Source organism: Puma concolor, chromosome B1, assembly GCF_028749965.1.
Source record: "Puma concolor isolate L17-30 chromosome B1, mPumCon1.1.hap2, whole genome shotgun sequence".
NCBI lineage: Eukaryota > Metazoa > Chordata > Mammalia > Carnivora > Felidae > Puma > Puma concolor.
Genome location: NC_141670.1, coordinates 85188261 through 85205034, shown reverse-complemented (window position 1 = coordinate 85205034; position 16774 = coordinate 85188261). Strand labels below are relative to the sequence as shown.

General features: G+C 36.6%; 1 protein-coding gene across 9 annotated transcripts in view; it reads right to left on the bottom strand.

Annotated features, from left to right (window-relative positions):
* The window catches only part of INPP4B (inositol polyphosphate-4-phosphatase type II B), a 778175-nt gene that overhangs the window by 31744 nt on the left and 729657 nt on the right, over window positions 1–16774 (bottom strand). The window lies entirely within an intron of this gene.

Sequence of the window (16774 nt, the reverse complement as noted above, 5' to 3'; positions counted from 1 at the left end):
ATATATAATTTACTTTGCATATATATATGTGTGTGTGTGTGTGTGTGTGTGTATATATATATATATATATATATATATATATGCATACTAATTAGGACTTTGGCTTTCACAGTAAGTCAAAGGGTAGTATTAAAAAAGTTCATTGCAAGGGGCGCCTGGGTGGCGCAGTCGGTTAAGCGTCCGACTTCAGCCAGGTCACGATCTCGCGGTCCGTGAGTTCGAGCCCCGCGTCGGGCTCTGGGCTGATGGCTCAGAGCCTGGAGCCTGTTTCCGATTCTGTGTCTCCCTCTCTCTCTGCCCCTCCCCCGTTCATGCTCTGTCTCTCTCTGTCCCAAAAATAAATAAACGTTGAAAAAAAAAATTAAAAAAAAAAAAAAGTTCATTGCAATTCACTTTTCCATTTCAGTTATTTTATTTGGATCATAAGTCTTGCAAGGCTGCAAAATTCATTTTGTGAAAAAAATGTGGCTTTAGACTATTCTCTGAAATGGTTTTACACTATCTCCTCAAACCTAGAGATCTAACCTTGCTCCAATAATTCTGTATAAATTCTCATGTTGCTTAGAGAAGCATATCTTCTCTCAGTTCAGACCCGAGAAGGGAATGTCCTCCAGCACGTCTGCTCTTGTCCCCACAACAGCAGATTCAAGATATAGAATCTTCCATTGAAAAGCCTTCCACAAAACTCAACTACCTGAAGGGCTAGCTTTAACTTAAGAGCAATATCTATATTAAAAAATAATTACTTTATTAGGCATATATTCATTAACATAAGACCTTGTGAGGTGTTGGGCCAGAAGATATCTAGCTTCCCTTCCAACACTGATTTAACAGAAAAAAACATATTTATAGACTTCTTTTATGACAGAAATGAAAAAATCAACACTAACCACACATGTTCAGACTCTTCAATAAAATTTTTATCTTAGGTTGAAATGCATATTTTGCCTTTAGGTATCTTGTCATCAACGGAGATGAAAGGCCAAAGGATGATAATGCTGCAAAATATTTCTTTATATGTGAATAAAGAGTACTGTTTCAACAGTAATTTACTATTTCTTTACTTGCAGAGCCAGGGCAAGAATATCAGATTACCTAGCCTTTTTCATGGAGGAGAAATAAACATCTATGGGGAGTGCAGACTATCTTCCTTGTAACAACTTTCTCTTTTAGCTGCTGGGGAAAATATTCAGTTTAGATGATCTGCAGAAGCAGAAGGCTTCCCTCTACAAGGGGGAGAGAACCCTGCCTGCCTGGAAGGCCCTCACCATCCACAGTGGTCAAGGGGTCCCAGCCATGAGAGTTAGAAATGAAAGCTGATGCATACCTTTACTTCGTCAACCCCCATACAAATTAGAAAGCTGCTTCTTCTCTCCTACCCGTCAAACACATGGGCTCCGATTCTTTCAAGATTCTTTTAGTTTTTTTTTTTATTGTGATAAAATTAGTTAAATCAAAATTTTGCTTCTACTACTAACCAAACTCCAGAAGGAAATTAGCAGAGTTTAGCAATATATTGGTAAAATGTACTAATTCCAATTTAGCTTGAGATAAGGATATTCAAAAGGCAATTGCTAACTTCCAAATTAAACTTAAAATTAAAAACATATACATAAATCCATTTTTATTAGCACTAATATGCCAACATCCTCAAATTCTGAAGGCTTTTAAAAATACTTAGTATTTTTCTTTTCTTTTCTTTTTCTTTTTAAATATTTATTTTTGAGAGAGAGGGAGACACAGAATCCGAAGCAGGCTCCGGGCTCTGAGCTGTTAGCACAGAACAGAGCCCCACACGGGGCTTGAACTCACAAACCATGAGATCATGACCTGAGCTGAAGTCAGACACTTAACCGACTGAGCCACTCAGGTGCCCCTAAAAATACTTAGTATTTTTCATTTTCCTTTCATTCCCTGCATTCACATGAAGACAGTACATCCTTCGTTTGTTCCTCAAGGGATGTGGGCAAAGGTGGCAAAATAAACATTCACACATTTATGACAAAACTAAACAAAGCAGACTGCAAAGGAACATGACTCTCTTTTACTTGGCATAAACAGAAATGGGAAACTGTTTCTATTGTCCATTATGATCTCAAACCATAACCTCAGTAATATAAAGTTTAAATTTATAACAGAACTTTAAGGATTTCATTTTGGAGAAATTATAATTGACTACATAAATATCAAACTGTATTGTTTGCTCAAAATAGGCTTATTTAATCCCCAAATAAAGCACCATTATTTAGAATTAATTTTCAATTATGTACAGTATCTCCAGTCTGTTCAGGAACCACACAGTTCACTTGGAAATTTTAACTTATTAACATCCACAATAAAGTTGTATTTATGAAGTCCAACCACAGAGGAAAAAAAAAAAAAAAGATTAAACTCAGCAAACGCTTGCTGGAGTTTGGGCTTTCAGAGGCTGTTAAGCATGCATTTCTCCTGTGGTCAAGCTGAACCCACAACAGCACTGTTCAACTGCTTCTGCTGCCTTCTGGCATTATGACCATGTAATATTTAATCATACGTACCTTTCATAGATGCACGTGAAATTTTGTTATCTTATTGGAAAATGATTTTTATTTTTTTTTGTGACTAGAGAGAAAGAAATATATTAACTTCAAGAGCAGCTGCTATAAAATCAGTTCATTCTTGTGAAGAGGCAGGCATTTCCCTCTTCTTTTCTGGCAAAAATAATATCTCTTGACAGGTCTAATATGCCTTTTTCTCACTTTTGTTCTAGTGTTTCCAAGAGGAAAAAAAAGTCTTTATCATAAAATCAAATAAAACTGTGTTATAAACATTACATATCTGAATTCATGTTATAAAATTAAATTATGGAACAGAAACTGAACAAAGGATGATATCTATTGTATTCCTATTTTCCAGTGCAAAAGAGCAGTCAAGGTGATTTGCAAACTCTGAAGCATATAAAAATATAATGATATTATTTTCTCAAATAGTTGAGAGGACAGGCATCACTTTGAAAACACATAAATTCAGATGTAAAAGACTGAATTTTTTTTTTTTCAGTTTGAAAAAACTGTAAATCAGTATTATTCAACTTGATTTGACAAGTCAAGTGTTAAAAATAGATTTAGGAAGTCTTTAGCTTAGGATAGAGAGAATGTTTTATGTGGTTTTATTCTTAAGTATTTAAATCCTGCCTTGTTTTAAAAAGAATTCAAGGCAGTTTAAATGAATACATAAAATTCAGAAAGATATCAAGAATGAAAAGTGGGAAAGAAATAGTAAATGCAAGAGTATGTCATAAAAATAAATTAGGAATGAGGTCACTGTATTTTTTAAAAAGACCCATTAAAGAATGCTATCCATTTGTCGTAGAGGGAGCACAAAATTGGCCATGAGGTTTTTAGAAGTCTCTAAAAAAGGAAAATCATAGGGGCACTTGGGTGGCTCAGTCGATTAAGCCTCTCTGACTCTTGATTTTGGCTCAGGTTATGATCTCACAGTTTGTGGGTTCAAGCTGTAAATCAGCTGACAGCACAGAGCCTGCTTGGGATTCTCTCTCTCTGTCCCTTCCCTGCTCGTGTGCTCTCTCTCTCTCTCTCTCAAAAAATAAGTAACGGTCGGTTAAGCGGCCGAGTTTGGCTCAGGTCATGATCTCGTGGTCTATGAGTTCGAGCCGTGTGTCGGGCTCTGTGCTGACAGCTCAGAGCCTGGGGCCTGTTTCAGATTCTGTGTCTCCCTCTTTCTGACCCTCCCCTGTTCATGCTCTGTCTCTCCCTGTCTCAAAAATAAATAAAACGTTAAAAAAAAATTAAAAAAAAAACAGTGTTATAAAAAATAGATAAATAAACTTAAAAAAAAAGAAAATCACAAAATTAAAACTCACAGGCACACACACAATCACATTCAGCTACCCCACCTGCACACACGAACACACACACACATACTTGAATTGTTCTGGAGAATCATAAAGAAGCCTAATGTTAATGCTGTAGAAAAAAATATTCATGGAGAGGGAAATTTACGAGGAAATTTGGAAAATGTCTGCAACATAAATGAACCTTGAAACAGTATGCTAAGTAAAAGAAGTGATTCACTTGGGGTGCCTGGACAGCTCAGTCAGGTAAGCCTCTGACTTCAGCTCAGGTCCTGACCTCGAGGTTCACAGTCCCTGACCTGCATTGGGCTCTGCACTGATGGTACAGAGCCTGCTTGGGATTCTCCCTCTCTCTCTCTCTCTCTCTCTGTCCCTTCCCCACTTGTACTCTCTCTCAAAAGAAACAAATAAACTTAAAAAAAGACCACACATTGTATAATTCTATTTATATGAAATGTCCAGAATATGCAAAAGTGATGAACACGTTCTAAAATTAGATTGTGATGATAATTGTAAAACTTTGTGAATATACCAAAATCTATGAATTGTACTTTTTAAATAAATTTTTTTTCTTTTTAGACTTTAGATAAACAAAAAATAATTTTTTGGTACCAATAGTGTCTCAAATATTTTATGGGCATTCTTTTTTTTTAAGTATAGTTGAAACACAATGTTACATAAGTTTCAGGTGTTCGACACAGTGATTCCACAACTGTGTACTTTATGCTATTCTCACAATTGTAGCTGTTATCTGCCACCATACAACGTTATTACAATATCATTGACTGTATTCCCTGTGCTGTGCCTTTTATCCCTATGAGTAATTCATTCTATACCTCTCACTCCCCTTCACCCTGAAATGGATGAATTGTATGGTATGGTATGGTAGGTGTGTGTGAATTTTATATCTCAGTAAAACTGTTAACAGTGTAATCCTATCCTTACGCTAGACTGAGGATTATGAAACCTAGGTGTGCATCACAGTCATCTGGAGAGTTTGTCAAAGCACTGATTGCCGGGCCCCAATCCTACAGTTTCTGGTCCAGCAGGTCTGGGGTGAGGCCTGAGAATCTGCATTTATGTCAAGTTCTTGGGGGATGCTGATGCTGCTGGCCTGGGGACCACTCTTTGAGAATCAGTGCATAGACAATGTGAGTAATTGAACGGGCTGGGTTTTTTACTTTCTTCAGTATGGTTTGAGAAATCAAACCAATGCACAGTTCAGTAGAACTAAGTTGATGAGATACTGTTATGACAAAGAAGGTGGTAGCAATAAGAACAGTAATGGTGACAATCGCCACATCAATAACAGCCGTAGCAACATTTAATTTTTACTGGTTCTTACTATGCAACAAGTACTCTGTTAAGTACTTCCATGATCATTATTTAATCTAATCCACACAATAGCCCTATGAGATGAATATGTTGGTGAGATCAACACCGTAAGTTAAACTTTACCAAGTACTTACATGATATTCCTGTTACCAATTTTTTCATATACCCATTTCTTTCACTTTTCATAGCAAGATCCCAAAGGCTCCTAGAATTTCATTCTCACTGCCAAGAAGTGGAGAACCAGGCCATCTTTCCACAGAGTCTTTCCTTTTAATCACTGAACTATACTCATTTCTCTCCACCGAGCTGGCTTAATTCTTAGATTTTTAGAGGTCTCAGAGCAATGACTCTGCCAAAACAATGCTGTGATACTTGAGAAATGTCACATGTGATTTTTTACTATTAATAAACTACCAATTTTCCAAATGATATGCCTTATAAATTACACTCTTGACCCCTGTAATGATGTCATTCACACTCCTATGAACCCTGATAGACTCAATGAATGGGAGAGAATGGGGTGTAATTGTGCATAATATATCTTTGCTCATAGGACTTGAGACCATTATCCTCGGCATAAATGCATTATGCTGGGGATTTGAACTTCTCTGTCATCTATGATCTTCTGAAAAGAATAAAAGTTGGAAGTATTTTGACTGCTTTTCCATAAACACTATTGACTCCCAATTGAGCTTTTATGAGACAGTGGCCAATGAAGACTTTCAGTTTGTTCTCCTGGGGTAGAGACTGGAGCATTACAAGTAAAATTCAGGTGACAAGGAGGGTTGAAACCTTTCTATGACAGTGTTTACCCAAGTAGACTGAACACTCTGATTAAGGCTAGAGTTTTTACATGGTACACTGATGATGTATTGATTTTAACAGTTTTGGATTTATTTTCATGGGCAGTAGGACAAACATAATAGGTACATCAAGTGCATGAATTCGTGAATGTCATTCCTTAGGACAAGGTTGAAATAAATTATCGTTCGTGTCACACTTCTGGAAAGAAATTATTAGGTTGTTTAATGAAAAAGATTTGGGAAGTGTTATTGTATGGGAACTAAATGCTCTAACAAACCTGTCAACTTTAAAAGCAAGCAAGATCTGAGATAGAACTATGATATTTGTTTCACATCCCCGTGTTTAATTCTGAGTTGTCTCTCTCTTTGAATGTGGTGTTTGGGTCCAGCAATATGTGGCTGTGTCCACTCACTTCCTTTATTCTTGCATCCTCCCAGGAGCAGAAACAGACTATCTAGATTTTGGCAAAACTGCTTTCCATATGTTCAGGCCTGGGCCACATGCATCTCTGGCTTTTTTAAGGAAACAAGCCCTTTCTAGGACTAGTTCCTGCTACACCTAACTTTCCAAGTGCAAAGGTATCACTCACCTCCCTAATTGCCTCTGTGTGTGTGTGTGTGTGTGTGTGTACACATGTGTCTCAGCTGGAAGTCTCCATCCCTTTTCTAAAATGGAGTACTAAAAAGTCTCATACCACAGACTCCTGTCAAAACACTGCATTTCTCTCTCCAAACCCAAGAGACCTTTCTCATCTACTCTTCTGTGCTTTCGTTTTTTTTTTGTAAAAATAAAACAAATAAAAAATATTCTTAAAAACTGTCACTCCTGAGACTCTCTTATCTAGAACTTTACTTAAATGCAATAACTCAGCAGTTTATATATGCTAAATCCCTTTCTTGGCTGGCATTAAATGCAAACACCCAATATATGAAACATATATTAAAGATGAGATGTTGGAAGTGGAAATGCAAACGGCCATCAATGTTCAGTGTTCAATATGACTTATTACAGAAAAATATAAATTAAAACAAGATATCACTTTTCACCCATTATATTGCTAAAAAAAACTCTTACAGTGCAAATATTTGGGCATGTGGAAAATGGGAACATATGTGCATGGGTTGAGGGATACAAATAGTATAGCTATTTTTAAGAGCAATCTGGTAGCATCCAGTAATATTGAAAATATAAACACCTTACCACCTATTTCACTTTTATGTTCATTACACTGTGAAAATTCTCATACTTGTATTCATGGACATACTCATGAGTATGTCTACTGCACTATTGTTTAATAGCATAATATCAGAAACAACCTAAAATTTGATAGGGAAATAGATAAATTGTGACCTATAATATAAGGGAATACTATACAGCTATTAAAGGAGAGGACTAGATCTTATGTATGAACATAGATCTTAAAAAAAAAAACCAAAAAATGATACCAGTGAAGAAAATAAGTTGTTGGATGTGATACACATTATGATACCATTTATATAAATAAAACATTTAACAAAGGTGATGATTAACAAACAGTGCCCTTAGCCTTACCCACTGATATTCCCAGTCAAGAACTCCCAATTCCTCCTTGCTGCTTACCTAAATCGTACTCATCCTCAAGATACAAACCCTACCTTCTCCAGGGCCACCCCAGCCCAGAGTGATTCCTTTTCCCCTCTGATCCACTCGGTAATAACAGTTTTAGGCATGTGGCCTGATCTACCTCATACTATCCTTGTGGGCATTAATAGAGGATCCTCATATAGAATGCTTACTATAATTCTTAGTACATAGCAAGAAGAACTCATTGACTACTAGATGCTATTATTATTACAGATGCATTTTGCCATTTGTTTAGCATGGTACTCTGCCATAGTAGATATTCAATAAATGTTTACTTTTGACTCTAAATATGATGATGGCATAGTTCTGTGAATAATATGTTTGCCCGGGCCATCTCCTGGGATGGGGTTCTTGGCTTGTTATTTACCAGATATCCTAAATCGCTAATAAAGTGTGTGGGCATTCAACGTTGGATAATGCACGAATTCTACTGCCCGAGCACCCAGGCACTGCCAACCGGGGCCACAGGTCATCACGAGCTCTCTGTTCCAGGCTCAGTTGTTCCCAGATTCCCTGGATGCCATCGGCAGGGTTCTCACCAGATTTTCAAACCATGTAGCCCATAGTCACTGAGAGAGAGTTTAAGCCTTTTAGCCACCAAGTATTAATCTTGGGATTTTCTTCTAAGACCTTGAAGACCAGGGAAATTTCTCAATTTCAGGAATATCTGAAGAGGCATGGAGGAGAAATATGGGCTGGGGAAGAATAGGCAGGGTGGGTGGCAATGGGGAGAGCATGGGAGCAAGCAGAACACCTAACACCACTGGGCACGGAAACTTTAAATGAGCTATGTCATTTAACACAACCACCACAGGACAGGGGAGGAAACTGAAGCCTGGGGATTAAGTTGTCCATAGATGTACAGACGATGAGTGTTAGGATAAGGATCTAACCCCAGATCTCCCTGCCTCTAAAAACTCATGTTTGTGGCAGAAGTTACATCTATTTTAATTAAATTCATTTATACGTGTTTCCATTAAATGAAATTAAAAAACATATATTCCATAAACTTGTATTTCTAGGCCCTCAGGTAATAATTACAAGAGCAAATGTGTGTGCAAAGCTGGTAACTGCTCTGGATGACAAGCACAGGGTCTCACGCCACTGCTAGTAGAAAACAAATCTAATACACAAAACAAATTAGGAAGAAAAAATAGACCTCAAAATCACAAGTTTTTTAGTTAACAAAATAACATGATTTGCAACAAATGCATGAAGATTACCTAAAATCAGCACACACGCTTTGTTCAGGAAGTTGAAAGATTTTCGATAGATAATTCTTCAATTTTTCCAATGAGTTCAGTTTTCTTTTGATGGTTCATCTGTGGATATCTTGTTAAAAGATGCTTGCTCCAACAAGGTTTTTTTTAAAAAGTGCATTCTTTGCACTCTCTTTCACCTTATGGTAAATTGAAGCAAAAACATCCATATGGGGTCAGTTTTCACATAACTATTAGCAACCCTAAGATGAAGGTGACTCCATCTGGGCTTATTGCTGTCATTCATCACAGATACGGACTGAAGTAATGCAGCAATACAGTACTGAAGTTCTCAAGGGAAGAGATAATGCTTAGTGATAATGGAAAAACTGTTCCTGCTTATGCTGTTCTACACAAACACATCCCTTTCGAGTAGTCAGGATATAACAGAAAGCTTCCATTGCCTCTGTCTATAATGCTTATTATTCACTTCAATATTTGAAATAGATAATATGAAATAGTAGCACCTTTTCTCTGACTTGTACAATCAAACAAAAGTAAGATGAAATAAAAACAAGACTAACAAAAGAAAAAAATAAAGTTTTCTATCTTAACACAAACGAACTACATGACTCAAAAGTAAATCTCACAGAGAACGCAAAACATGAGAAATAAAACATTTACTGACATCAATTGGTTAAGGATCACTTGTTTATAAAGCAGAACATTTGACAAGTTGTGAAATAGAAATAGCATAAATTTCAGGTGCAACATGTTGAAAATAGGACATTCAATAAGATATTAAAACTCAATGTGGCTGATGGGCCTTTTAGTCTCTCTCTTATGAATTAATTATTTACTAAACTTGAATGATGAAAGCCCTGTATCTAAAGGGTGACAAATAGGTTGTATGCTGAAATAAGCCCTGATTAATCTTACTAACGGCCTATCAACTATCTTAATTTTAAGGAGCCACTATAGAATGACAGATTGCAGAGGAATGTACCATAAGGAAAATAAAAGTTACAGACAACTGAGCAATATGGTGTCACATTGTTACCTTGTATATACACATCATCCCTGGGTTCCTGTTAAGGGAAATAAGATTGCACTGGTATTTTCATTTTAATTTACTTTTTAGTGGGTATTAAATTTACCAAAAACTGAGTGCTGATATTGCATTATCCCTTTCTATAAAAAAAAAAAAAAAAGTCTGCCAATTACGCAGCCACCATTTTGTAACTTTCCACTATACATGATCAAGGGAGAATTTGTCAATACACATACACTTCAAAACTCAAAGAAAGGATAAAACAAATAACTCAGCGAAGAAATGGGCATAAGACATGAACAGACAGTTTTCCAAAGAAGACAATTAGATGGCTAACAGACACCTGAAAAGATGCTCAACATCCCTTATCATCAGGGAAATACAAATCAAAACCACAATGAGATACCACCTCACACCTGTCAGAATGGTTAAAGTAAACAACTGAGGAAACAACAGATGTTGGTGAGGGTGTGGAGAAAGTGGAACTCTTTTGCACTGCTGGCGGGAATGCAAACTGGTATTGCTACTCTGGAAAACAGTATGGAGGTTCCTCAAAAAATTAAAAATAGAATTACCCGACAACCCAGTAGTTTCACTACTAGGTATTTATCCAAAGGATACAAAAATGCTGATTCAAAGGGGCACAAGTATCCTGATGTTTATGGCAGCACCATCAACAGTAGCCAAATTATGGAAAGAGCCCAAATGTCCTTTGGCTGATGAATGAATAAAGAAGATGTGGTACACACACACACACACACACACACACACACACACTCAGGAATATTACTCGGCAATCAGAAAGCTTGAAATCTTGCCATCTGTAACAACATGGATGGAACTAGAATGTACTATGGTAAGCAAAATAAGTCGCAGAAAGATATATATCATATGATTTCACTCATATGTGGAATTTAAGAAACAAAATAGATGAAGATAGAATAAGGGATGGAAAAAGAAGATAAAGAGAGGGAGGCAAACTATAAGAGACTCTTAAATACAGAGAACAAACTGAGGGTTGCTGGAGGGGTGTTGTATGGGGGGTGGGCTAGATGGGTGATGGGCATTAAGGAGGGCACTTGTTGGGATGAGCACTGGGTGTTATATGTAAGTGATGAATCAGTAAGTTCTACTCCTGAAACCATTATTACACTACATGTTAACAAATTTAGATATAAATAAAATTAAAAAAAGGAGAGATATATCACACTAATAGTCTTACCACAAAGCCACTAAAATAAATTACTGCAATGTGGCAGGTTTAAATGAGATTGACTTCAGTCAAGTGGTTCTCCACCTAGTCTCCATCCCAGAAGCTAGTTTGTAGAAGGACTCTTGCCATTCAGCCCCCAAACCCCAGGGTTTCTTTCTTTTTCTTTTTCTTTCTTTCTTTCTTTCTTTCTTTCTTTCTTTCTTTCTTTCTTTCTTTTTCTCTTTCTTTCTTTCTTTCTTTCTATTTAAAATGTTTATTTATTTTGAGAGAGAGAGAGAGACACAGAGACACAGAGAGAGACAGAGAGACAGAGACAGAGAGAGAGAGAGAGAGAGAGAGAGAGGCAGAGTGTGAAGGATACAGAGTATCCCAAGCAGGTTCTGTGCTGTCGACACAGGCCAACACGGGGATCTAACCCACAAACCAAACCACAAGATCATGACCTGAGTCAAAATCAAGAGTCAGATGCTTAACTGACTAGGCCACGCAGGTGCCCCAAACCCAGGGTTTCTAATGAGGGTTGAGAATCATTGTTTTTGTCTTGCAATATAGGCAATTACTAAGAGTTCTTTACAGAACCAGATCTTCCCAGATACTCTGCTAACTTTCTATTCTGAGGAAGCCCTTTTGCTATTTCAGCCAAGCAGATTATAACCAAAGGCACGTCTCAGTAATGTGCACCTGTGAGTAACATTGGCTATGTAGGAAGAGAGTGAAATTTTTGAAAATAGTACAAAGGAGGGATTCAGAATATGCATTAAGATAGTTTTTTTTTTTTTTTTTGAATCATAACCTCTCCAAAGCTTTCAATTTCATCTTCTGGAACTTTTGCTTGTAAATATGTCATAACTGAGTGATAATTTCATTCTAATTATCTAATCTAATTATCTAATTCTAAATCTATCTAATTCTAAATGCCTATATATGTGCAAAACTTCCTAACATATATATATATATATATATATATATATGTGTGTGTGTGTGTGTGTGTGTATATATATATATATATATATACACACATATATATATATGTGTGTATATATATATGTGTGTGTATATATATATATATATGACCTGAACATTTTAGAAACCTGTGTTATCCATCCATCCATCCATCCATCCATCCATTGAATATTTGTTGAGAACCTGATATCATTAGGCATTGCTCTAGATCCTGGAAGGCTGCAATGGACAAAGGAAAATAAAAATACCTCCTCTCACGGAGCTTATGCCGGTGAGTAAATTTCTGATTAAGCAGCCCAATGAAGCTTTATTTAGTTCTCTTTATCTATGATATTTTGTTTATTCATAAATAATCTGAACAGAGAGAAGCACAATACAATTGAAAAATTTAATAGAGATAAGGAAAAAGTAAAACTAAAAAATGGCAATATTATAACCTCGATGAACTTAAAAAAAATCCAGAGTAAATAGCCTGAAAGGTAGTTAGAATAATTCAAAGGTAAACTGTAATTAATGTTAAATAAAATTAAAAAACCAATATTTTCAAAAGCATAAAAATCAAACTCCTTTAAAACACTGATTTATTTATTTATTTATTTATTTATTATTTTTTTTTTTAATTTTTTTTTCAACGTTTATTTATTTTTGGGACAGAGAGAGACAGAGCATGAACGGGGGAGGGGCAGAGAGAGAGAGGGAGACACAGAATCGGAAACAGGCTCCAGGCTCTGAGCCATCAGCCCAGAGCCCGACGCGGGGCTCGAACTCACGGACCGCGAGATCGTGACCTGGCTGAAGTCGGACGCTTAACCGACTGCGCCACCCAGGCGCCCCGAAACACTGATTTATTTAAATCCAAGGTTGTGTCCCAGAATATCAGTAAAGTTCTTGAAAAATTTAGATTCCTGGATCCACCTCAGATTTCCCAATTATAAACCAATAGGGTCCAAACATAAGTAATATTTAAAAACTCCAGAAACAGTTTGAGATGCATTTTAAAGCCACTGTCTGAGGGTGGGATTTCCTAGATGGCAGACCAAGGAGTTCTGAAAATCCTCTTTCTTCCAAAAAACTATGACAATGAAAAATACTAGGAAATGGAAAGTCAAAAACACCCATTTCAGGACCCTGGTAATCAACTGAAGTCAAGCAACAAGTTGAGAACTGGTTCTTCCTGGAAAACTGCTGACAGGGGGTAAGAAGAGAGGAAGTGTGTGGCCTTCCTGCCTGGCACTGCTCCCATCCCTGCCCCTTTCAGCTCAAGTTCTACTAGGGTGAGCTGGCGGAGCACTTGACCACTCAGGGGGAAATGCCACTCCCAGGAATTGTCTGAAACAGCAGTATTCTTGGATGAGGACAGTGGACCTCTTGGCTAGTCTGAGATCGCGGTTCTACTGGGGTCGCTCCCAGACTAGCCATTAATCTAACCAGGAGATCCTGAAAATGAGAGAGCCATGGAGGGATTTGATAAACTTTCACACATCCTGGCCAACTAGCAGGACCTAACAGGCCTGGTGGAAATAAAAGGGAGCAGGTTCGAAAATGCCTGAACTTTGAATATGTTCACAATCAACAGATACATCAACAGTGTTTGGAAACCTTATTGGATTGAGTTGTCTGAGCACAACTTCTGTCTGGCTTATTATCATTGGCCACCAAACTACAGAGACCCAAGGGCAACCCCAGGAAACAAGGCTTAGATATAAGAGTAAGAACTAAATTACTGTCTTGAATATAATTGAAAACATAATTTAAAAAAAAGACAACAAAGTTGATACATAGTTCTGAAAAACAGAAGGCAACATTATGAATTCCTATTTGGATTGTTCTTCATTTATTCAACCCGTATTTATATTCATCTTACTCTGGACCAGACACTGTGCTCAATGCCCTTGTACAATGGTGAACATAGTAGATAAGGTTGAAATTAAACAGTTGATGTTCTAGAACTAGAATTTGCTCTTCAAGGTCTCAGGATTTGAGCAGGTTACTCTAGTCTTCTACACAGTCTGAAATTTATAAAAGCACACATTTTTTATGAGTTATAGGACTTATGTAATACACTTGACCCTTGAACAACAGAGGGGTTGGGGCACTGAACCCCTGCACATTGGAAAATCCATGTATAACTTTTGAGTCCCCTAAAACTTAATTAGCAATAGCCTACTGTTGACAGGAAGCCTTACTGATAACATAAACAGTGATTAACATGTTTTGTATATTATGTGTACTATATACTGTATTCATACAATAAAGCAGGCTAGAAAAAAGAAAATGCTATTAAGAAAATCATAAGAACATAAAGTACTTATAAAAAAATCTGCATATAAGTAGACCCAAGCAGTTCAAACCTGTGTTGTTCAAGGGTCAACTGTATTTTAACTAACAGATTTGAAGGTGCCAAATACATTACCAAATAGTTTTAAGTGATGTTATTTTATTTTATTTGGTACAAAGAGAATAACTTTAAAGTATAACAAGGTCATCTATGTTTGAGTGCTGGCTCTAATATTTTCTATCTGAAGTTTTTGCCAAAACATTCTAGAGCTCAGTTTCATTATTTATAAAGTAAAGGAGGTTTCACTAGATTTCTAGAGTGACTCTTTGATCTCAAATATATCACTCAAATTCTAAGGGCGTGTAAGAATACACATTAACGTAAAAAAATATTTACAAGAAATCTATCCAGGCTTACTGTGATGAATACAGTCCACCCATAATTGGCACGGCATTTGTAAACACATGCACACTTTAAGGTGGCATTTAAAGAACTATTTCCTTAAATAGATAAAACATTGCATTTGAAACCTTATTTATAAGAATCAGCAGTAGACTTTATTTTAGTAGATGGTATTGGAGTCAAACCTTTTGTCATAATATATTCATAAAGATTATAGGCACCATGGTTGGCTAGATTTTACTGTACCTGGAAGATCAGAATGTTAACATCATGACCCTTGATATTTATTTTTTATTGACATAACAAATATACAGTGATCGCTGTATGTCAAACACTGTTCTAATCACTTTACACATACCAATTCATTTAATCCTCAAGAAACTCCTAAGAAGAGTTTATCACATCTGCTTTATATATGAGGAAACTGAGTCATCAAGAGGTTGACTAACTTGCCTAAGGCATTAGAGGCAGTAAGACATTAACCTTCTCATTGCTAGTAAGCAACGTATAGGCTACATTCAAACTTGGGTCACTGGCTCCCAAGCCCCATGCTCTCATTTACTTTGCTATTTTGACAGAACTCATAAACCAATGGGCTTAGATTGTGATACAGAATACCCAAAGAAGGAAATGACGGTAGTTATTAAAGAAAAAAACACCACTTATTTCCCGTAAACACAGGTACACACACACACACACTCACACACACACACACAGCCCTCCAAGCCTCACACAGCCCTCATGTAGTCACAAAACCAAATGATAAATTTGACAGATTTGAAATGTATAAAAAATATATATATATATAAATATATATACTGATCCCCCAGAGAAGTGGTGATATGGAAATTAGGATCTTTAGTGTTTTTAGATTAAATTTTTTATACTTGTTTGTTTAACAAGCCAAGAATCAACCTCATAAATGTTATGTCCTGAGCAAGTATGTTACATATATAATGTTGTTTCTGTACAACCTTTATGCAATACCACACTATGTAGTTTTATGGTTTAACATGTATATGACAAATACATCTTTTATTCACCAATTTGAAAGAATTATCTTTATAATTTAAGGGTCCCTTTTTACATCTGCCTTAAAATAAGCAACAATTGCACCTTCCAGAAAATGCCTGTTTGTTGAACCATTGTAGTCCTCTGGTATATCTGGCCAATAACATGTGTTCCTTCTCTCCCCACCTAGTACCTTTGTTCTATCCATAGTGAAAATTTGTATTCTTTTTATGCACATTAGAGGATTTCAGATTCAGATTCTGAATTCTTCCCATTAGTGCTGAGAGATTATTTTTAAAAGAAGTTTTCTATACCAACCAATGTGCTTTATATGGCTCAGATGTTCATGTCAGGCCTCTAAGACATACTCATACATTTGTCAAAAAATTATGATAGAACTCCACTGAACAATGAAAATGCCAAGAGACATGAAATGGGGTAACAGAGAGGGCTTCAGAAACCTCTCATTACTGAGGAAAATATGCAGGCACAGGATAAGCGCAGGCAAGCGTCCACATCCCCACTGAAAGGCTGCAGCAGTTAAAAAAAAAAAAGTAGAAGCTAATGATATGCCAGATAAGAAGCAGGTGTCTCTAGAGCATCACAGGACATTCCTTTCTGGGAACAGAGAGCCTGTGCCATGCTATCGGGTGTGCTTCTGAGTCAGTCTTTGCAGCAAAGAGACAATTTCGCTTAACTTTTTAATTAACGTGTGTCCTTGCTGACAGACATTGTGAATGAGGCACTTTTTCCTTCCCATTATGGCTTAGACTTTAGATTTAATTACTGTGGAAATGAATCAAGAAACATGACTTCAGGCATAGCATTTTAAATGTCGGTAGAGTAACAATATTAATTCTCTATTTTAAAAGTATTGGTGTCATCCCATCTTCCTGATGGATGATGTGAAAATAAATTTTAGGAAGCAGGTGACTGACCTGGAGACCCTACCAGACATTGGGAAGATCACGTGTTAGTTGCAGTTAGGGAAGATTTTGTTTGGATAAAGACTTAGTTTTATTTTGTACATATTCACAATTCC